The following is a 23,751-nucleotide window of genomic DNA, read 5'->3' as shown; positions in this document are numbered from 1 at the left end:
TGCACAGGCTTAGTTGCTCTGCGGCATGTGGGATCTTCCTGGACCAGGGCTCGAACCTGTATCTCCTGCATTGGCAGGTGGATTCTTAACCACTGTGCCACCAGGGAAGCCCCATGAAAGTGTTTTAAGGGAGAATCATTTGGGGAGGAGGTCAGTCTTCCTTATTTTGTGTGCAGGCTTTCTTCTGATTGGTTGGTAGTGAAGTAACAGGGTGGTGTTCCAAGAATCTTGTGCACAGCCTGAAGTTACCCTCCTCTACCTAGGTGGGGGCCTTATTTCCTACAGAAGCCCTCAAAGGTATTATTATGTATATTCCTTGAGGAGGAACCAGGACCCTGCTTTTATTGCTGCACTGTTTCTTTCTTTTTTTAAAATATTTTTTTATTTATTTGGCTGCATCGGGTCTTAGTTGCGGCATGTGGGATCTTTCATTGCAGCGCACGGGCTTCTCTCTAGCTGTGGCCCTGACCAGGGATTGAACCCACATCCCATACATCGGAAGGCGGATTCTTAACCACTGGATCACCCGGGATGTCCCTGCACTGTTGTTTCTTAACTGCTCCTCCTTTGTTTCTGCATTCACTCCCTTCCCTGATAAGCAACTGTTTGAATCTGCCCTTTGGAACTCAGGGAAAGTCAAGGTGGCTGAATGAAGCCTGTTTCCTACAAACAGGAAACAGGGGACATGGAAAGGATTTATACCCAGGTGGGCCTCACAGGGTCCCGCTTCCTTTCAATAGTAGAGAGTTACCCTATTGTGTCTCTCCACAGTTTCCCCTATTAGTAACATCTTACACTAGTGTGGCACATTTGTTGCAGTTAATAAACCAATATTGAAACATTATTAACCAAAGCCCATAGTTTGTTAAGATGTCTTCATTTTTTTTTTTTTTTTTTTTTTGGGTATGCGGGCCTCTCACTGTTGTGGCCTCTCCCGTTGCAGCGGATGCGCTGGCTCAGCGGCCATGGCTCTCGGGCCTAGCTGCTCCGCCGCATGTGGGATCTTCCCGGACCGGGGCACGAACCCGTGTCCCCTGCATCGGCAGGCAGACTCTCAACCACTGCGCCACCAGGGAAGCCCCATTTTTAAAAAAAATATCTTTATTGGAGTATAATTGCTTTACAGTGTTGTGTTAGTTTCTGCTGTATAACAAAGTGAATCAGCTATATGCATACGTATATCCCCATATCCCCTCCGACTTGTGTCTCCCTCCCCACCCTCTTTATTCCACCCCTCTAGGTGGTCACAAAGCACCGAGCTGATCTCCCTTTGCCACGTAGCTGCTTCCCACTAGCTATTTTACATTTGGTAGTGTATATATGTCAATGCTACTCTCTCACTTCATCCCAGCTTAGTTATTTTTCTGTTTAAGTCCACATCTAAAATTCCACATTGCATTACTTATCACCACTCCTTTTGGTTATAATGGTTTTGCAAACTTTGATTATTTTTGATGACCTGGACAGTTTGGACTACTACTGGTCAAGTATTTTGTGGGATGCCCCTCCATTGGAATTCATCTGATACTTTTCTCATGATTAGACTGGGGTTATGGGTTTTTGGGTGGAAGATCCAGATATATAGTATCATTCTCATCACATCATATCAAGGGTAAATGTTGTCAACATGATTTATCATTGTTGATATTGACCTTGATCACCTGCCTGAGGCACTGGCTGTCAGGTTTCTTCACTGTAAAGTCACTCCTCTTGACTATTTCCATACTGTATTGTTGAGCAGCTTTTCACGTGCTTATTCATTTGTGTATCTTCTTTGGAGAAATGTCTATTCAGAACTTTTTTTAAATTGAGGTTTTAAGAAATACCCATTTTTAAATTGGATTGCTTTTATTATTCAGTTGTAAGTATTCTTCATCTATTCTAGATACAAGTCTCTTATCAGAAATGTAATTTGCAAATATTTTCTCCCATTTTTTTGGTTATCTTATTACTTAAAAAAATTTTTTTTTAATTAACTTATTTTAGGCTGCATTGGGTCTTTGTTGCTGCGTGTGGGCTTTCTCTAGTTGTGGCAAGCGGGGGCTACTCTTCATTGTGGTGCATGGGCTTTTCATTGCGGTGGCTTGCCTTGTTGTGGAGCACGGCTCTAGGCGCAGGCTTCAGTAGTTGTGGCACACGGGCTCAGTAGTTGTGGCTTGCAGGCTCTAGAGCGCAGGCTCAGTAGTTGTGGTGCATGGGCTTAGTTGCTCCGTGGCATGTGGGATCTTCCCGGAGCAGGGCTTGAACCTGTGTCCCCTGCATTGGCAGGCGAATTCTTAACCACCGTGCTACCAGGGAAGCCCCATCTTATTACTTTCTTGATGGTGTCCATTAAAACATAAAAGTTTTAATTGTTATGACGTCTAATTTATCTATTTTTCCTTTTGCTGCTTGTGTCATATCTAAGAGAACTTTGCCTAACCCAAAATCATGAAGTTGTATGCTTAAACTTTCTTCTAAAAGTTTTAATAGTTTTAGCTCATTTATTTAGATATCTGACCCATTTTTATTTATTTATTTAAATTTATTTATTTATTTATTTTCGCTGTGCTGGGTCTTATTTGCTGCATGTGGGATCTTCGTTGTGGCCTGTTTAATTGTGGTACGCCAGATCTTTAGTTGCGGCATGGGGGCTTCTTAGTTGTGGTATGCAAACTCTTAGTTGTGGCATGCATGCAGGATCTAGTTTCCCGCCTGACCAGGGATCGAACCTGGGCCCCCTGCATCGGAAGCATGGAGTCTTACCTACTGGACCACCAGGGAAGTCCCTGATCGTTTTTAGTTAATTTTTTTTCATATGGTATGAGATAGAAGTCCAGCTGCATTTTTTTGCATATGGATATCCAGTTCCCTTGTAAGCAGATAGGGTTGGGGTTCCCCAGAGAAAGAGAACCAGGCATGGCTTTCTTGATATAAGAGTAGCCATTTTTGGCCTAAGCCATTTTATGATCTAAGCCTGGTCACAGTGCTAGTCCTTGAACAAGTCTCAGTAATTAGTGATCTTAAGGGAACAAAAGAATGCAAAAATAAGCAGACCAGTTGTCAGACAAGAGAAGTAACAATAGCAAAGATAATATATCAGTTGTAAAGACTCCCAGTTCTGTTTCAGTGGTAAAGATTAGCATGAAGTGCTCAACCACCAGAAAAGCTGGAACTTGAGGGATGATTATGTTGACCTTTTCTGACCCTTGTGATTTCAGTCAACTAAAGCTTGGACTCTGTCGTTGGCCCAAGTCCCTTCATGAATATGCATGTACTCTTAGCTTAAAACTTTCCCAATTTTGCTATTTGGGGAGACACTGCTTTGGGAAAGATCCTTGGTGTTCTCCTTACTTGCTGCAAGTAATAAATCCTTCCTTCTCCCAGTCTTTGGCTTGGTTGTGTCTTTTGGCTGGACATGCATCAAGAGGCGAACCCAATTTTCGGGTAACAGCCTCAACGCTATTTTTTTAAAAAATATTTATTTATTTAATTTATTTATTTGGTTGTGCTGGGTCTTAGTTGAGGCAGGCAGGCTCCTTAGTTGTGGCTCGCCGGCTCCTTAGTTGCAGCAGGTAGACTCCTTAATTGTGGCAGGTGGGCTCCTTAGTTGTGACGTGCAAACTCTTAGTTGCGGCATGCATGTGGGATCTAGTTCCCTGACCAGGGATCGAACGTGGAGTGTTATCCACTTCGCCACCAGGGAAGTCCCCAGTACTGTTTGTTAAAGAGACTGTTCTTTCCCCCTTGAATTGTCCTGGCATGATGGTGTGACTTTGTTTTTTTAAAGGATTTAAAAAATTTATTTATTTATTTATTTTTGGCTGCATTGGGTCTTCGTTGCTGTGTGTGGGCTTTCTCTAGTTGCAGCAAGTGGGGGCCACTCTTTGTTGCAGCGCACGGGCTTCTCATTGTGGTGGCTTTTCTTGTTGCGGAGCACGGGCTCTAGGCATGTGGGCTTCAATAGTTGTGGCATGAGGGCTCAGCAGTTGTGATTCACGGGCTCTAGAGTGCAGGCTCAGTAGTTGTGGTGCACAGGCTCAGTTGCTCTGCGGCATGTGAGATTTTCCCTGACCAGGGCTTGAATCTGTGTCCCCTGCTTTGGCAGGCAGATTCCTAACCACTGTGCCAATGATGGTGTGGTTATTAAGGTTCAGTTGAACATGGGGAAAAATTTAGCACGTGTGTGTGTATATATATATATATATATATATATATATATATATATATATATATATATTTGGCCGCACCACGTGGCTTGCAGTATCTTAGTTCCCTGACCAGGGATTGAACCCAGGCCCTGGCAGTGGAAGCATGGAGTCCTATCCACTGGACCACCAGGGAATTTCCCCTAGCATGTATATCTTAATACATTATTAGTAACTCTACCCCAAATCAGTTATAAAATGCTGAAATGTGGTAGAAATCTCAGAGGCTTTCACTACAGCTAGAGAAGACCAGAGACGATTTAGGATAAATATTGCCCAAAATGTAAATTACTCTGCTGACAGCATAGCACAACTGTAGACTCAATTTGGTTCTTGTGAAACCTCTTAAGGAGAGTTTTTGCCTTTAGAATCTTCTGAGTTAACACGCATAATTATTTCAGTGACATAGCAAGGTGTTATCAGAACTGGGAGCAAATTGCTCTTCATTTTATTCACAATTTTAGTTTGTGGCCATCCTGAAATTTTGGCACAGTCACCACTGTCCTTTAGTCCTCTCATTATGTGCCTGCCCTAAATCTTCACAGATTTGGAGTAAGAGCACTAGAAGAAAGAGCTCTAGAAGTTGCGCTCTGGTGCCGAATTGAATCTTGGAGACAGAGTTTTGGGTGAAGTAGAAAAGAATAGCTTTATTGCTTTGTCAGGCAAAGGGGGACACAGAAGACTTGTGCCCTGAAAAACTGTGTGTCCCAATGTGGGGGGATTTGGTGAGGATTTTTTTTTTTTTTTTGACCATGCCACATAGCTTGTGGGATCTTAGTTCCCTGACCAGGGGTTGAACCTGGACCCTCAGCAATGAAAGCAAAGAGTCCTAACCACTGAATCGCCAGGGAATTCCTGATGAGGAGTTTTACAGCAGTGGTTCAAGGGTGGGGTTGCTGATAAGGATCAGGGTGTGTGCAGGGCCTGCACTCCTTTAATCTGGCCTCAGGTGGTTTCCTGATGAGCTTCTGGAGGTTATTAAACTGTGACCTTCTCTGGAATAAAGAATGCTAATATCTTCCATTTGTTGGGGATTTTAGTTCTGTAAAAGAGCTCAAAGATATCATTATGAGTATCCCTTGAGGACCCTGCCCCAAGGCTACACTGTTGTTTGTTGGCTGCTCCTCCCTTGTCTCTGCATCCCCTCCCTTCCCTGATTAGCAACTGTTTGAAAGGCTTCCAGGCCCAAGAGCCCCACAGAGTCCTGCTAGGTTTCACTAGCATTTAGGTGATTCTGTGGTGCTTGAGAGATATTTGACATCCTTACTCCTCTCTAGAAGCTTTCAGTCTCTTTGAAGAAATTTTAAACCATTGTTCTAGAGATATGTTGGCTATATTCATAATGACATAGTGCTATTTCAAATAATTTTTAGGATAATGCAAGATGTAATTAAATATATGAATTTAAATGATAATGATATTATGACATTAGAAACTCAAATAAGTGGCCCCTGACTGCCTTTCCTCTTTTTTCAGAGTCCATTTGTGTGAGAAATACACAGAACTGTTTTTGGATGGTTTGTTGCTTAGGTCTGTGGTTAACAGCCAGAGTTTATCCGAAGTATGTCCTTAGGATCATAATTGTTTGGTTTTTTTTTTCTTCTCTCTTCCTTTTTTGCATTATACCTCTTCTTAGTAATGGGTACTTGAGTAAAATAATCAGCTATTCAAGGTACATATGCTATTTACTGACACTAAATAAATCTCAGAATATAAACTAGATACAAATTAGCTATATAGTTTTTATTGTTTTCTATGGACTTTCCAGTATATTCTTCTTTACAATCTAGAGTCAAAGGCTAGAATATTTTCTCTTGGGTTCCTTGTTAACTAAGATCAAGTCCATATTTTATTTTCATTTTCCAAACTCCAGTTTAAGCTTTTTTTTCCCCCATGTGAACACATAGCCAGGAGTCAAATGCTACTGTTCCATGGGCTTCCACTTGATATAAAGCAGTCTTTACTCTGCCCCTCCCCACCTCAATCCTCCATAATTTATTTAAAAGTCTCCAAATTTCCTCACTGCTCCCTAGAGTGCTAGAATCAAGGCACTTTTATTTTCCAATCTGGCTCCTACTCTGGAGCCACTCAACTCCTTCCTTTCCGCAAATATCAGCATTATCATTAGCATCTCAGAAATAAAACCCAACAAAAATGATTTTTGGGGTTACTCCAGGAGGGAGTCACCTTGGTTTTTCTTAGAGAAATTCTGTTTCTCTTTTATGGCTCTAAGAGAAGCAAAATATTCTCTTATTAAATTGAACATTCTGCTGTACCCTACCCCTCTGGATAGTGGATGTGACCAAGTGGGAGTTTTCGGCCTATGTTCTTCCATATCACCCCCCCACATACCCCACCCACCCACACAAGGATTTCTCTTGATTGTTTTATTCAAGTCTTAGAAGTAGTTTCTCCCTGCTAAAATTTTTTATATTTTTTCAGAGGTCTTTGTCTGTATAGTCAAAGGTGGACTCTTATGGTGTAACATTCCCTGCAAAGTACTTGAAAAATAGGACAAGTTTTGTTGAAGCACAGTTTTACAAAGTACTGTTGTTATTGAACCGAACTTGAGTTCACATGCTTGGAGCCTAGGAAAGCCAATCTGCTGATACCAGGTTGTGATGAAGGAAAGCACAGCATTTACTGCAGGGTGCCAAGCAAAGAGAACAGTCAGTTGTGCTCAAAAGACCTGAACTCCCCAGTGACTTTCAGGGAAGCTTTATTTGTCTAAAGTTTTTTTGATGTGGACCATTTTTAAAGTCTTCATTGAATTTGTTACAATATTGCTTCTATTTTATGTTTTGGTTTTTTGGCTACGAGGCACGTGGGATCTTAGCTCCCTGACCAGGGATCGAACCCGCACCCCCGGCATTGGAAGGTGAAGTCTTAACCGCTGGACGGCCAGGGACGTCCCAGGGAAGGGTTTTTTAAAGGCAACATTATGGGTGAGGGTTGCAGGGTGCCTGATCAACTCATGGACATTCTTCTGATTGGTTGATGGTGAGGTAACAGGGTAATGTTCCTGGAATCTCAGTCATCAATCTTCTGGTTCCAGATAGTCTGGGGTCTAGTGCTTGTGGTTAGATGTAGTCACCATTCTCTACCTGGGAGGTCGGGGGTGTGTGTGTGTGTGTGTGTGTGTGTGTGTGTGTGTCTTAGTTTCTGCAGAACAGCTCGAAGATATGCATCAGATTGTTATCAGTATCCCTTCAGGAGGAACCAGGAGTCCTGTGACTAATCTAATCATTGATTGCATGAGGCTGCTCTTTGGAACTCATGGAAGGCCTAGGAGACTAAAGCCTTTTTTCTACAACCAAGAAACTGAGACACGGAGCGGCTTTTGTACCTGGGAAGGCTCTGCAGGCTCCTGCTCAGCTTCACTGTTGTAACCAGTGTCATCCAACTTCAGGATCCCTGAACATTTAAAAATGACATCTAAACCCATATATGTTAGTCTCCCTCTTTGTTTGGGAACCCTTGACTGAAACTCCCCACCTTGGCTGGGGAGGCAGGATGATAACTGCTTGCCTGCATTGTCTCACAGTAGGAGGTCCTGAAGAAGAACATGGTTCTGCCGTGGAAAACTAACCGGGAGAATTTGGGAGGAGCTGAAAGGAGGGAGGACACGCCAGTCCATAGTATGTCTTGTAAAACTAACCTGGAAAAATTTGGGAGGGGCCAGAAGGAGGAGGGAGGAGACAATGTGTCCTGGCAACCTCCCATAAACCTTCACGATGAAATCCATCTTAGCTGAGACATGCCTGTGCCACCAGGAAGGACCCTGAGTCAGACCGAATATGGGCCAAGCAAGATGATTGGCCACCTGGAAACTGATCCCCTTACCATAAAACCTGAGACTGTGAACCACGGGGCAGAGGAGTTCTCCTAGCTTCCCTTACCCTGTTGCTCTCTGCTCGGGCGCCCCTTCCCAGTAAAGTCTTTTGCTTTTGTCAGTATGTGTGTCTCCTCGGATTCATTTCCGAGTGTTAGACAAGAGCCCACTCTCGAGTCCCCCTTCTTGCAACATCTTGACCTAGCAATCATGCCCACAAAAACACTCCTATAAGCAATTTGGCACTCATCTAGCACAAAGCTGTAGTTACTCAATTTATTTTGGGTTGAGATGCCTAGTGGTTGACACAGGGTTCTCTTTATATGAGACAGAATCTCCTATGCAGTCTTGAAAAGGAAATAAGAAATGTCCAAAAATAACTTATACAAGGCAGAATGTGAGTATGTAGGAGAGTTTTGCATGAAGTATTTTCTGAGGGGCTTCAAAAGAGATTACAGTTCATAAGGTAAGATTTCCCTGTGGATCGCCTCCCTTGCCTGGCTGAGATGAGAAGTCATGTTACCTAGTTGCATTGTAACCAGGGTTGCCCCAGTATTCTTAGTTTTATTTGATTAGTTCCACAAGGAGTATATAACCATCTCTTAAGGACTTGATTGGAGAGCTTGACCTTGATATTTGTACACTCTTTTTTTGTATTTAGCACTGATCGTAGAAATCCTGTGTTTCACATTTTGAAATGACACTAACATCTCCACCACCCCCTCCACCAAGCACTAGGAGACCTGAATTAGAATGCTAATGGTTAGCAAAAGAAAAGCAATAGTTTCTTTCTTTCTTTCTTTCTTTCTTTCTTTCTTTTTTTTTAATTTGGGCACTTCCCTTCTTGTGAAAGGACTACTTTAGACTAGTATATTGTTAAAATGTAAGAGCTTAATTAGTTTTGGGTAGTGCCTGCTTTTGTTTAATTTTGCCAATAAATCTTAATTAAATCTTTAAAAAAATCAACCCATACATTTTCTCTCAACCTATAGAAATACAACAGAACTTCCTATTTGGCAAGGATTCTGCTGATGAGTTTTTTCATCAGTATGCTTATAAAACAACTCCTTTCAATAAAGCTGTTTTATAACAGGGAGTAGTACATAGAAGGGTGTGCGTTGGTCCTCTGGGGCCTTTGTGCCCTGCCTGCAAATGTGAGTTCTGGGTGGAATGATCACATGTTTGGGGGTAGGACTCTGCCTGCTGTTTGTTCTTGGTGATATAATTTGGCCTCTTCCCTGAGAGAAGGGGGGAGATTTTTCACTGTCCTCGCCTTTCAGGTTGGGAATCTTTGAGAGTCCAAGCTTTTAAAAATTGATTCCTGAATCCAACCTCTCAGTTTACACATTAATTTTCTTTAAGAGTGTGTCTTGTTTAAGATAGTTGGAAGAGTTTTGCGTCTTAAAATGATTTAATTCAATTTAAGTCTAGACAGTCTTGGAATTATGAATTAAGGATTCAAACACGACACTGTTTTGGTTTTCTCAAAAGCACTACGAAAGCGTCTTCAAGTGCTCCTTTTGACTTAGTGCAAAGGACTTTTTTAGTGCTGGCCCTCCATTTGAAAGCAGCTGCCACTCCGCAAACCTTATTGTTATACTGCTGACCTCTGTCATCAGGAATGCTCCGGGAGGAAACAGACTCCTAAATGTTTTTCTTAAGCCTTTATGAAGTTTGTGGTGTGTCCTTTCAAGTTACTTTTGGTTAGTTTCTTAAGTTTACTTTGTGTTTCGTTGGAAGCTCCATGTTTTTAGCTTTATCATGAATTGTCAGTGCTGAGTTCCTGGTAGGTGGTAAAAAGAATTGCCCTTTCCCTGTTACTCTGTTCTGCGGGAAGCCTTTGTGGTTTAAATTCACAGTTTCCCATTGTTGCTAGCTTCAGTTGTCTCCTCCCAACGTACCCTTCCCTCCCCAGAACTCTAGCTCTTCCCTTGCCCCTCCCCATTCCTGTATCACTGGTCCCACAAATGCCCTTGTGATTTCTGGTGGCCTTTTGCTGGAGGTTTGAGTGTGCTCTCTGGTAAGTACGTGCTTATGGTAAAACTGGGTGGGTGGAGGGATGTAGGGAACTGGTCAGTCTTTGTGAAGTGTTGCTTTTAACGGGCAAAGTTTAAACCTTGAAAGTGAGGTTAACTTCTTAACTTTCAGAAGGCTTCTTTAATGCTGACTGCTGTTTCTGTGCTTCCCTCCTCTTATTCAATTATTAAGGCTTTGGAACTTTGATTTTCATTATTGGTTTAAAAACCCATTCTCATAGATTTTCTTGAGCTCATAGAATTAAAGGCAAGGGTTGTGGGTTTAGTATTTTAAATTTCCTTCAGATAGAAGGTTATTTGTGATTTCTTTATACTTATTTTCAGTATTAACATACTGATAAAAGAAATAATGAAGAAGAGGTCTTATTTTGTGGCTAAGCTGGAAAGTAGCATTTATTTCCAGAATTGGAATGATTCTTTTTTCTTCTCAGCAAATGTTGGCAAAATTCACTAAAATTTTGGCAATATATTGTCAATTCTGGGAAATGGTTTGCTGAGTACTGAGGATAACAGATGGTTCTGGGAATTACTTTTGGGAAGTTAGATTTGTTCATTAGCACCTTCTCTCTTGAGATGTGAGGTCTATAATCCTTTTGAAAGTAAAATATTTAATATTCGGTGTTCAGCTTAAGTCAAATATCACTTTCATAATGGGCTTTCTATTTCCTTGGATTATACGTTTTGATCTTCAACTAAGAAACAGTGTGTGTGTGTGTGTGTGTGTGTGTGTGTGTGTGTGTGTATGTGTTGACATTGAATGGATGATATTCTGGTATTTCAAGCAGTTATAAAGTTATAAGCCTTGGGTTCTTCAGAAGTACTGCTAATTAAAAGTCATTTTTATGGTAGATGATGTGAGGGAAAACTTGTTTGTGGTATTTCATTGCGGTTCAATTGAATCATTTATTCAAGTGATAGGTGCACTTGTATAATAATGAATTCCTGAGCTCTACTACCATGTGGCAAGTGCTAGTTTCTATGCTAAGTGCTTTGCATTTACTTCTAATTCCCAATATGACCTTGTCAGATAGGTAGTATTATCCCTTTGGGAAACAGTCATGCATAGGTAGAACATGGGTTTTTCTTTTTTTGGAAAATGAGGGAAATAATCCCTACTTGGTAGATTAATTGTGAGAATTAAAGGATGTACCATGTGTCTGGTGCCTAGCATAAAGTTGGTGTTCACTAAGTGGTGGCTACTGTTATTATAATTTTACAGCTGAAAGAGCTGGGGGGTAAGTACTTTGCTTAAGGTCTCTCAGTTGTCAGAAGTAGAGGTGGGATTCGAACTGGCTCAAAACCAGGAGTCTGGCAGCATGATTTTGTTTGAGTATTAGAAGGCTTTTAGAGTAGATTTCAGTGGATCCCTGCCCATCCCTCCACTCCTGCCCCCAGAGAGGAGGGGTTCTTGATACATGCCTTTCTTTCCTTCGTATCCTCTGTCACCTTCCCAGTCATGTGCTTGGTCTCTCACACTGGAGTTGCTTGTGCCATTCAGTGCCAGTGTTCTCCTAGCAGAAACGAGTCAAGCCAGTGCAGTCAGTGGCTTTTGATAGAGCCATCATGCTTTCATTATTGTTTGTGCTGAAATAATTTGGGCAGTGGTATGTTTATTTTTTTTTAATTTTTTAAATTGTAAGCTCCTTTTTTTTTAAGTGGTATGTTTATAATGATTAATAAATACTGCATGGTTGCAATTGAACATTTAAGTTGAAAAACAATCTTAGGGTTTAAAAAATTAGGAAAAAACTCTCTAGTTCTAAGTTACTGAACTAGAGGATAATATAAGGCAACTTTATGGAACTCATAGTTATCATTTTGCTATCCTGGGGCCTAATGTATTCACTATTGACTTTTTTCCCTTTATCTACCACAGTTACTAGTTTGGCGCTACTAACAGTATGTTTGTTTTACATTTATTTATTTATTTAAGTTTTGGCTGTGTTGGGTCTTCGTTTCTGTGCGAGGGCTTTCTCTAGTTGCGGCGAGCGGGGACCACTCTTCATCGCGGTGAGTGGGCCTCTCACTGTCACGGCCTCTCTTGTGGCGGAGCACAGGCTCCAGACGGGCTGGCTCAGTAGTTGTGGCTCACGGGCCCAGTTGCTCCGTGGCATGTGGGATCTTCTCAGACCAGGGCTCGAACCCGTGTCTCCTGCATTGGCAGGCAGATTCTCAACCACTGCGCCACCAGGGAAGCCTTACTAGCAGCATGTTTGAGGAAGAATGTTGTGTTTGTTCTACTGGCTATTAGGTAGAGTATCTTTCTTCCATAGACCTTTGGGAAACAGAAGGTATGATTTAGGTATGATATGATTTAGGCAGGAGATTCAGGGAAGAAATAAAGAGATGACTGGTTATACTTATAACTGAGTTATCTCTAAATTGAAAAATGTATTTCAAAAAACTTAGTTCTTCATTTATTCTTTTATTTAACAAGTGTTGAACACCTGCTGAGTGTAAGGCAATGTCACTTTCTGCTTTTTATTCTAATAAAGTACTCGGGTGTTGGTTAAGAACTGATTAACAAAATGTTCCTGGGAGGGAGAGATTAAATCCCAATTGGTAGGGGACAGTATTTAGAAAATCTTTTGGGAAATGAATTAAATATAAATGACTACTCCTTCCTAATAGGGTGTGACTATCATTAGTCTTTATTACTATAAATTGCCAGCAGGATGGCTTCTTCAGACAGGTTTGCTGAGTGGAGTGGATTATTAGTATTAGGAAATACTGGGAAGATGGGGCTGGGGGAAGGGTAATACAGATGACCCTTGAACAACAGGGCCTGGAATTGCATGGGTCCACTTATATGCAGGTTTTCTTCAATAAATATACATATTCCTTATTGAGCAAAATGCCGGGTGTATACATAGAACAACTCATTTTTTTGTGTTTTAAGTGTAAGTATTTTGTCACTGAAGTTTTTTGAGCTAAATAGTAATTGATCAGAGATTGCTTTTGGCACCATTTTATAGGTAGGATTAGAAGGGGGAGAATAGTTTGGAAGTTACCACAGTAGTCGAGGTGAATTGTATTGAAAATGCATTATTTTTAGAATACATTTTCCCTCATTTTGATGTGGCTTTTGGTTTGTGCTATCTATTATAGTTTAATCTCATAGAATTTTTACAGTAAGTGTGTGTGTGGGAGGGGGGCGGTGTGTGTAAGAGAGAAAGGGAGAAGGAAAGAGAGAGGATGGGTATAGGGGATGCAGTTATCATAATCACAGCTACTATTTATGGAGCTCCTATTTTGTACCTGGCCCTAAGTGTTATAATTTTGTTGCAATACTCTCAAGAAATCACATTTATTACATGTAGTAAATGACCTGAAAGTGATGTAGCAGGATTGGAATTTAGATTCATTTTATCCTGCTTCTTCATAATTATCATCAAAACATTTATGTCTCATTTGCTAGATACTGGGCTAATTTTATATATATATATATATATATATATATATATAAAATATATATACACATATATGTATGTATACACACACACTATTTCATTTAACTCTTGTAAGAGTTGTATGAGAGACATATATATATTTTTAAATTCCATTTTACTGATGAGGTACCTGAGACTTCAATAATTGATTCAATAAGTTGGTCAAGATAACACAGTTGTTAGGTGGTAGAGTCCAAACCTGTTCTACCATGTGAACTCTAGGTCCCTAAGTTTTATTTCTATTTATTTATTTATTTATTTTAAAAATTTATTTATTTTATTTATTTATATTTGGCTATGTTGTGTCTTTGTTGCTGGGCATGGGCTTTCTCTAGTTGTGGTGTGCGGGGGCTACTCTTCATTGTGGTGCGCGGGCTTCTCATTGTGGTGGCTTCTCTTGTTGCAGAGCGTGGCCTCTAGGCCCGTGGACTTCAGTAGTTGTGGCTCACAGGCTCAGTGGTTGTGGCTCGTGGGCTCTAGAGCATAGGCTCAGTAGTTGTGGCACATGGACTTAGTTGTTCCACGGCCTGTGGGATCTTCCCGGACCAGGGCTCGAACCCATTTCCCCTGCATTGGCAGGCGGATTTTTAACCACTGCACCACCAGGGAAGCCCGGTCCCTAAGTTTTATAAATCACATTGTGTTCCCTGGGAATGGTGCCTCCTGGATCTCCACTATGATCATGGTGTTTCCTGAGGTTATATAATGTGGTTGGCCCTGCAAAGGCTGCACTTTAAACGACTATGTTCTTTCTACTATCATGCTGCCTCCCTTGGAAGTCAGTAGATTATCTATATAGCTCTGGATCTTTATAAGGAGGGGCTAAGTAGCCTGCAAATGTCATTTCTTTTTATTTATTTTTAAAATTAATTTATTAATTTATTTTTGGCTGTGCTGGGTCTTAGTTGCAGCATGTGGACTTCTTAATTATGGCATGTGGACTCTTGATTGTGGCATGTGGGCTCTTAGTTGTGGCATGCAGACTTCTTAGTTGTGGCATGCATGCGGGATCTAGTTCCCCCACCAGGGATCGAACTGGACCCCCCTGCATTGGGAGCACGGAGTGTTACTCACTGGACTACCAGGGAAGTCCCCAAATGTCATTTCTTAGTCGTTACATTTGTCACTTAATAGTAAAGTGAAACATGTCTTGTTTTTTTTTCCAGCTGCTTTTGGACAAATTTATTGTAAATGACAGTTTTCTAAGCTCTTACAAAAAGAAAAAATATAAGGCTTTCTGTCCTTTATCAGCATACAGTTTTTCTTGTTGTACATGATGTAATAATTTGAAGCTGCCAAAGTCCAACCCTCAGGAAATTGTTTGAGTTGAGTAACTGTATTCACTGGGGAGTTTGTGATAACCAGCCCATAAATCAACAAATAACGTGGACTTTTTTATGGTTGTAGATGCTATCTCTTTTTATTTTTAAGCTTGAATCAGAGCAAATATTGATTGAGTTGATACAGTCTTCATTAGAAAAAACCATCTGTGATATCTCAAGCTAGATATGGAGATTTGGAGGACTCTTATTTAAGGAGAGTCAGAGTTTATCAGAATGTTGGAATTGGCTGTTCTAGGTACTTATCCCTTCAAACGAGAAGTTTTCTCTTTAAATTAAACTTTCAGTGATTCAGTGCCTATTATATTCAACTTCTGTGTGGAATAAAAAGATACCCTTAAGGAATATGTGAGGTACTCCATGTACACAAATAACTGTAATATGGGGGAGGATGGGAATGCTTATCTTAGAGTGGAGGATGAGTGAGGGGCACTTAATAGGTGCTCAGTGAAATGTCTGATGAATAAATGAGTGAGTAGATATAGCTGGAAAATGGTGGTAAGGTCTAATGATTCTCAAACTTTGTGTAGGTGCCAGACATATTTAATTCAATCTTATAAATTAGTAGTTAATTTTACTAGCGGACTATGTGAATGTAAAAATATGCAATAAAAAAAACACAATCATGGACTTCCCTGGTGGCTCAATGGTTAAGAATCCGCCTGCCAATGCAGGAGACATGGGTTTGAGCCCTGGTCTGGGAAGATCGCACATCCTGTGGAGAAATTAAGCCCGTGCGTTACAACTACTGAGCCCACATGCCACAACTACTAAGCCCGTGCGCCTAGAGCCTGTGCTCCGCAACCAGAGAAGCCAATGCAATGAGAGGCCTGAGCACCGCAATGAAGAGTAGCCCCTGCTCGCCACAACTAGAGAAAGCCCGCGCGCAGCAACAAAGATCCAGCACAGCCAAAAATAAATTAATTAATTAAAAAAAAAAGAAAGCACAATCATGAACATGAGTCAATAAGAAAAAAAACCTGTCAAAATAGGTCCTGTTGACTGCTTTGGGATTTTTTTTGTTTTTGTTTTGTAGAAAAGAATAGTTTTATTGCTTTGCCAGGCAAAGGGGGACACAGCGGGTTCCTGCCCCCGAAAAACTGTCCCTGCTTTTTTTTTTTTTTAAGTTTACTCTTTGTTCATGTTTTTGCCTTGTAAGCAGTGGAATAAGTGGACAAGAAAAAATTATGGGAGAGAAACTTGTGAAAACTCCATCCATTAATTTCTCCCCTTGTGAATTATAAAAATACCATTTTTCTCTAGCCAAAAGTATACCCATCTCTGGAAGCCATTGAAAAGGTGAGTGTCATGGTATTTTAGGAGTCCTCTGGTAGTCACATATATAGGAATGGAGACCTGTCAAAGAGTCAGAATGTGGTCCAGTAGTCCAGAGGGGAGAGGATCTGGACCTCAGCAGCAGCAGCAATGAAAACAGAATGAAAGGAAATAGAAATCCACATCTGGCCCCCTGTTTCTAAATAGGAAGTAGTTACCAATTATTAAACAGCTTTCTCAATGGTTACCTCTGGTCCAGAGTCCTTTCATTCTGTTTTTAGGGAAAATGAGTTTAAATTCCAATTTTAGTTTTACTTTAAGTAAGGAAACTATAAATTAAAGATAATTCATCTATGAATTATAGATAATTTAGAAAATAGAGAAAAGAGGAAAAAAAATAATTCATCACCCTAACAAGACCCCTGCTATTTTACATTTACTTATCCTTGATCTTGTAGATTTAAAAACTTTTCTAATAGTTCATTCTAGGTAAATCAAGCTCTGAGAAACAGGTTTCTGAACTAATAACTCATTAACTGCTAAACTTTGATGTTAAACATGATAACCCCAGACATTTCACACAAGCCTTCATTGGACTCTAAATTTCCCATGATCACAAACTATTAGTCCACTTACCTTTATAAGTATAGATGTTAATCCTCCAATTGCCTCTATTCCGCATTGGGCCCAAGCTTTCATCTCCCTCAATGAATTATTTGCACATTTAAAAAGTTTTTTATTTGAACCAATTTTGGACTTACAGAAAAGTTGCAAAAATAGTACAGTTTTTATATAGCCCTAACCCAGCTTCCTCTAATCTTATCATCTTATATAAGCATAGTATAATGATCAGAACCAGGAAATTAGCATTGGTTCAATACTGTTACATAAAGACCGTCAAACTTCAAGTTTCTTCACCATTGTTCTTTATTGAGGATCCTATCTAGGATCTCACATTGCATTTTAGACTTTTCTCCTCCTTAGTCTCCGAGGTTCTGTAAAAGTTTCTCAGTCTTTCTTTGTCTTTTATAACTTTGACATTTTTGGAGGGTATTAGTCAGTTATTTTGTCAAATATTCCTCAATTTGGATTTGTCTGATTTTTTTTTTCCTCATGATTGAACTGAGATTATATGGTTTAGGCAAGAACGTCAAGAAATGTGTTCTCAGTGCATTATTACCATGGGATTCATGATGTCAATATGTATTATTGCTTGTGATGTTTGACTTGATCACTTGGTTAAGGGGGTTTCTGCCTCATTTCTCTACAGTAAAGTTACTATCTTTCCCTTTGTGGTTAATAAATGTCTTGGTGGAGATACTTTGATACTATCATTTGCATGAATGTCATGGAATTCTCTACGTATAGAATTAGTAGTATTACTTAGAGACCTCATTGAACTTCATTTAATGATTATGAAATGAATTCCCTTAAGGGAGCTATCCCTTTCTGAGATACCTGCACCTTACTCCTGGTTTCATCAAAGGACCTTCAGGTTCTGCAGGAATAAATCCTTTCTAGTCAGTATTGGTCTCAGTTACACTCATATCCCATTCATAAAGAAGTCTCCAATGCTAATGCTAATAAGCTATAGATCTCTGAACCTCCTTTACCCCACTGTCTCTTAGGGTGACAGGCTCTTCCTGTGGCCCAGTGTCCTTCCAGGCCTCATCTCTCTTTATGGTTAAGCCAGTTTCATTTTGCAAACAGTTGAATGACTACTTAGGGTTTTTTCAGACACAGAGGCTAAGAGAAGCTGACTTTGTTGGTGAGGAATATAGTAGTAGATAATTAGGGCGGCTACGTCTATAGCCTGGTTTAATACTTTGGCCTGAGAAAAATGGCAGCACATTATGATGCATTGTGTATACTCGTTGTGAAGTAATCATTCTCTGTATTTCATTAATATAGAGAAATGTTTTTTTCTAGAGGTCTTCATTTTCTAGAGGTCTTCATTTTCTAGAGCTGTACCTCTAATACTGGCAGTCTTGAGCCATGATCTTTTAAATTTAGCCCTGCCATTTCTACTCTGTCAACTGTGTGTGGATCCCTAGTAGAATTATTACAGTCAGCCCAAGAATGAAAAATTCAAAGAGTACAATTTAGATCTATTTAGTGCTAACAAAATTTATATAACGCATAATGTATTAGATGGCTTTGATTAGTAAAATACATATTTATTACTATTACCGAATTTAAAGTAGATTTTTTTTTTTTTTTTTTTGTGGCTTCTCCCATTGCGGAGCAACAGGCTCCGGACGCGCAGGCTCAGCGGCCATGGCTCACGGGCCCAGCCGCTCCGCGGCATGTGGGATCTTCCCGGACCGGGGCACGAACCCGCGTCCCCTGCATCAGCAGGCGGACTCTCAACCACTGCGCCACCAGGGAAGCCCTAAAGTAGATTTATGAATCATATATTTTCTCAAGTAACGTATACTATAAAAGCTCAGTTTCTGTAATATGATTCAGAGTCTGTGGGACCTGGAGCTTATATAATTCAGAGGGCCCACTTTAAGGGAAACAGTTTTTTTAAAAGAGAAAAGTAGATATTGGGCCTGAGGGCCTGTGCAAGAGAGGGGCCCTTAATCTTCATGGTTTCTTCTTCTTTTTTTTTTTTTCTTAATTCTACCCCACCTTGCCCTTGCCTTTCAGTGTTGTCTGCACATATGGTGCCTCTCCCTTCCCAAGGAATTGCTTTTACTAATATCATTTCCTGTCACAATTCATGGTTTTTTCTTAAGCTTGCCTCTGGATGTGGGGGTCTGCAGAAAGGTTGGGATCCACTGTTTTCTGTCATTTCACACATGGGAAAGGTTTTTTAGCCTGCTCACAGGAAGTTAGTGTGTTCAGATTGGGAGCAATGTGGGACATACAATTTAGTAACTCTACTACATAAAGAAATAGGTAATAGGTGATAAGATGACATGCTTCTTTCCCAATTCTGGCTTCTAAGCTTCCTAGTTTACCTGATGTTAGAGACAACAAGGTAATGCAGGCTGTTTTGACTTTAGTAAAGCCCAGGAGCTAGGTCGTAATGATGATTAAATAAGTATAAAGTAGATTAAAGATTAAATAAATATAAGTATTTATGTTCACATTTTTTATTTCTTCATGATTCAGACTTGGTAGGTTGTATATTTCTATATTTTAATTTATTTCTTCTAGATTATTCAGTTTGTTGGTATATAATTGTCCACTGTAGTTTCTTATGATCCTTAGTATTTCTCTGTTATCAGTTGTAATTTCTCCTTTTTAATTTCTGATATTATTTATATGAACCTTCTCTCTCTTTTTTCTTAGTCTAGTTAAAGATTTGTCAATTTTATTTATATTTTCAAAAACCCAGCTTTTAGTTTCATTGGTCTTTTCTGTTGCCTTTCTAGTATGTGTTAATCAACTTGATATGGGAATCCCTTCACACAATGTATTCATATATAAAATCATCACATTGTACACTTTAAATACATTACAGTTTTATCAATTATATCTCAATAAAGTTGGGAAAAAAGGAATTTATGAACAAGCTTATTCAGAGTCTATTCAGCAATAGTAAAATATAGGTTGCTGTATCTTCTTCAGAGTTGAGAGCAACACGGCAATAAGATTCTTGTAGGCTCTTTCTCCTCCTTCCATCTTTGATTGAATATTCCATTTTGTTTGGAGTTGGCTGGAAACTAATAAATGTGGATATAGATAATGATACATTTTCTGCAAAGAGTTTGGGAATAACTAGCTGACAAATAGCCTACTATTTGTTAGTTTGTTGTAGTCTAGGACTATTCTCTGCAGGATGCTGAATGCCCTTTGGTTGCTACTGCTACAAAGGCAAAATCAATCAGATAGGAGTATTAGATAATGGACTATGGAGCCATTTAAATTTAAATTTGAATAAATTTGCATCTAGCACTTAGTTACCAATATCAGGTGGTGGTTGTTTTTAATCATCATCTAATTGGCTAACCTGAAAACTAAGCAAGATTCCGTATTGAAAACTGTATATGGGGCTTCCCTGGTGGCGCAGTGGTTAAGAATCCACCTGCCAATTCAGGGGACACGGGTTCGATCCCTGGTCCCGGAAGATTCCACATGCTGCCGTGTGGCACAACTACTGAGCATGTGCTCTAGAGCCCGCGAGCCACAACTACTGAGCCCACGTGCCACGACTACTGAAGCCCGCATGCCTAGAGCCTGTGCTCCGCAACAAGAGAAGCCACGACAATGAGAAGCCCGCACACCGCAGCGAAGAGTAGCCCCCACTCTCTGCAACTGGAGAAAGCCCTTGCTCAGCAACGAAGACCCAAAGCAGCCAAAAATAAATAAATTAAAGAACAACAACAAACAAACTGCATATGGACAACTTCTTTGGAAAAGATTTCCACTAAACAAATAATGCAATGCTCACCAAGTTTGTTTAGCTTTGGGCTTTTTGTTTGTTTGTTTTTTTAAACTAAGTATCTAAGGATATGACTCAGATGCATTTATACAGAACTACCTCACTAGGATCTCATCTGCCCAAAGCTGTGTGATGTCCGTTAAAATGTTTATATTGACAGCAAGGAAAGCCTGAAGTTTTAACTGAATCACATAAATATTAGAATACCTTGCTTTATAAGATGAAGTAATTATGGAAAGTTTATGTATATGTGTACACATACATACATACATATATACACACACATATATATTTAGAATCATGCTTTTTAGTTAGAATCACAATTTATAAATAGAAAGATAGATTATATGACAAATAAAATAAACTATAGTGAACTATGTAATGTATCCCCACAATAACAGATATTTGTATATACACAATAACAGATATTTGTATATAACACAATTGGCTTCTGACCTCCATCCTTTCTCTATTCTCAGATGGGATGGAGGGGAACAGGGAGAGGGGAAGGACCCTAGAAACAATGGTCTGATAGAAACATTAATTTCCCTTACAATTATAGAAAATTTATATAGGAATTCAGAAATGGGGGAGATCCCTTCAGGCTTGGGGTAGTCAAGGAGTGTTTTACAAAGGTTTTTACAAGGAGGCTGGGTTACCTATAGAGGGGAAGTAGGTTACTGAGCATCCCAAGTAGGTAAAACTATTAATAAGATCACAAAAATGGGAAAAATGTTTGGGTAGAAGTTTTTTTGTTTTCTTTTTATAAATTTGTTTATTTTTGGCTGCATTGGGTCTTTGTTGCTGTGTGCGGGTTTTCTGTAGTTGCAGCAAGCAGGGGCTACTCTTCGTTGTGGTGCATGGGCTTCTCGTTGTGGTGGCTTCTCGTTGCAGAGCACACGCTCTAGGCGCACAGGCTTCAGTAGTTGTGGTGCACGGGCTTAGTTGCTCCACGGCATGTGGGATCTTCCCGGACCAGGGCTCAAACCCGTGCCCCCTGCATTGGCAGGTGGATTCTTAACCAACCACTGTGCCACCAGGGAAGCCCTGGGTGGAGAAGTTTTATGTAGTGAGATAAAAAGAGATAAATATAAAATATAAATTAAGGTCAGATTATGTTATTAAGAATCAGACTGAGAAGTTTGGACATTATTCTTCAGGAGGGACCCGGGAAAGGTTTTTGTTTTTTTAATTGACACTTTAAAATATGCTTTAAAAAGTGTTTTTTAGAATCTTTGGTAGTCTATATAAAATTAGAAAAATTTATATTAAAATACCACAATCTTTTTGGTATAGAGTTCTGAGTTTTGCTAAATGCATAGAGGTAGTATAGTATAACTACCAGCACAATCAAGATACGTTAACAGTTTCATCAGCCTGGTACTGCCCCTTTGCAATCAACCCCTACTGTCGCCCACAACTTCTGGAAACACTGGTCTATTTTGACTTTTAATTTTGACTTTTCCAAGATGTCATAAAAGTGAAATCATATAGTATATAGCCTTTTGAGTCTCATCATAGTACATTTGAGATTCATCCATATTTTTGTATATGTCAGTATTCTTTCCTTTTTATTGTTGAGTTTAATGTATGTATGTACCACTTACTAGTTGAAGAACATTTGGGTTGTTTCCAGTTTTTGGTGATTATGTGTAAAGCCACTATAAACACTTGTGTAAAGGTTTTTATGTGGCATAAGCTTTCATTTCTTTTGGGTAAAATACCTAGGAATGGGATTGCTAGGTCAGATGGTAAAAGTATATTTAACATTATATGTAATTGCCAACAGTGTCATTTTGCATTTCTATCAACAATTTAGGAGACTTCCAGTCGCTCTGATACTTCCTCATTAGCCTTTGTTATTGTCAGGTTTTAAATATTTTTGTTTTTGTTTTTAGCTACTTTAGTAGGCATGTAGTGTGGTTTTAATTCCATTTCCCTAAAGACTAATAATATTGAATATCTTCTTATATGTTTATTTGCTATCTGTGTATTTTTTTAAATTTATTTATTTTTGGCTGTGTTAGGTCTTTGTTGCTGTGCACGGGCTTTCTCTAGTTGCAGCGAGCGGGGGCTACTCTTTGTTGTGATGCGCGGGCTTCTCATTGGGGTGGCTCTCTTGTGTAGCACAGGCTCTTGGTGCGTGGGTTTCAGTAGTTGTGGCTCGTGGGGTCAGTAGTTGTGGCTTGCAGGCTCTAGAGCACAGGCTTGGTAGTTGTGGCGCACGGGCTTAGTTGCTCCATGGCATGTGGGATCTTCCTGGATCAGGGCACGAACCTGTGTGCCCCGCATTGGCAGGCGGATTCTCAACCACTGTGCCACCAGGGAAGTCCTGTGTATTTTCTTTTTTTTTTTTTTTTGCGGTAATTGGGCCTCTCACTGTTGTGACCCCTCCCGTTGCGGAGCACAGGCTCCGGACGCGCAGGCTCAGGGGCCATGGCTCACCGGCCCAGCCTCTCCGCGGCATGTGGGATCTTCCCGGACTGGGACACGAACCTGTGTCCCCTGCATCGGCAGGCGGACTCTCAACCACTGAGCCACCAGGGAAGCCCGCTTTGCCTGGTTTTGAGTCTGTATTTGGTATATATCAGGGTCCTCCCATGTGTGCGCACACATCTCTTAGCCAAGATGGATTCTAGTGAAGCGACCTATAGGTAGGTTGACATCTCTTGCTATGAGGTGATGCCCCCTCCCTTTTGACCTCCAAAGAGCCTTTCTGTGCATGTATAGTCAGGAAGGTCTTCTTGACCTCAAGAAAGAGAAATATGTTGTCTCTATCTTTATCTGGGCAGTGCTCAGCTCTTCTCTCGTGCCTGCTATTTTGGAGTATCTGTCCACAGGGGACAACTCCAGCTGCCCAGCCTGGGGCCCATCTATCTCCTGCCTCAATGCCATTAGTAAAATAAATAAATAAATAAATTTTAAAAAATGGGGGATAAAGAGGAGGGACTGTTTTGGGGGGGAAGGCGGTGACTTCAGATTTGGACATGTTAAACTTGTTTTGAAAGTGGGACAGTGTGCACATAGTTGGTAATTTGGTTTCAGAGTTCATAAGATTTGTGATTTATCAAACCAGAAGTTATGGTTGAAGTTCTGATGGAAAAGGGGATGAGAACACTCATGGAAAGTACTCTAGACAAGACCAAGAAGGTCTAATTTTAACTTTAGGGAATGTTTAGGTTTTTTTTTTTTTTTTTTGGCTGTGTTGGGTTTCATTGGTGCACGCAGGCTTTCTCTAG

At 40.2% G+C, this 23,751-nt stretch overlaps 1 protein-coding gene across 1 annotated transcript in view; it reads left to right on the top strand.

The window, feature by feature from the left end:
* The first annotated feature begins 9,983 nt into the window (after positions 1–9,983).
* USP54 (ubiquitin specific peptidase 54) overlaps positions 9,984–23,751 on the top strand; it is a 91,007-nt gene continuing 77,239 nt past the window's right edge. The window contains exon 1 of the mRNA XM_060125323.1: positions 9,984–10,039. The gene's annotated coding sequence lies outside the window, so the exon portion shown is untranslated. The remainder of the gene's footprint in view (positions 10,040–23,751) is intronic.

This window comes from Lagenorhynchus albirostris, chromosome 16 (assembly GCF_949774975.1).
Source record: "Lagenorhynchus albirostris chromosome 16, mLagAlb1.1, whole genome shotgun sequence".
Lineage (NCBI taxonomy): Eukaryota > Metazoa > Chordata > Mammalia > Artiodactyla > Delphinidae > Lagenorhynchus > Lagenorhynchus albirostris.
This window is presented reverse-complemented; position numbering and strand designations above follow the sequence as displayed.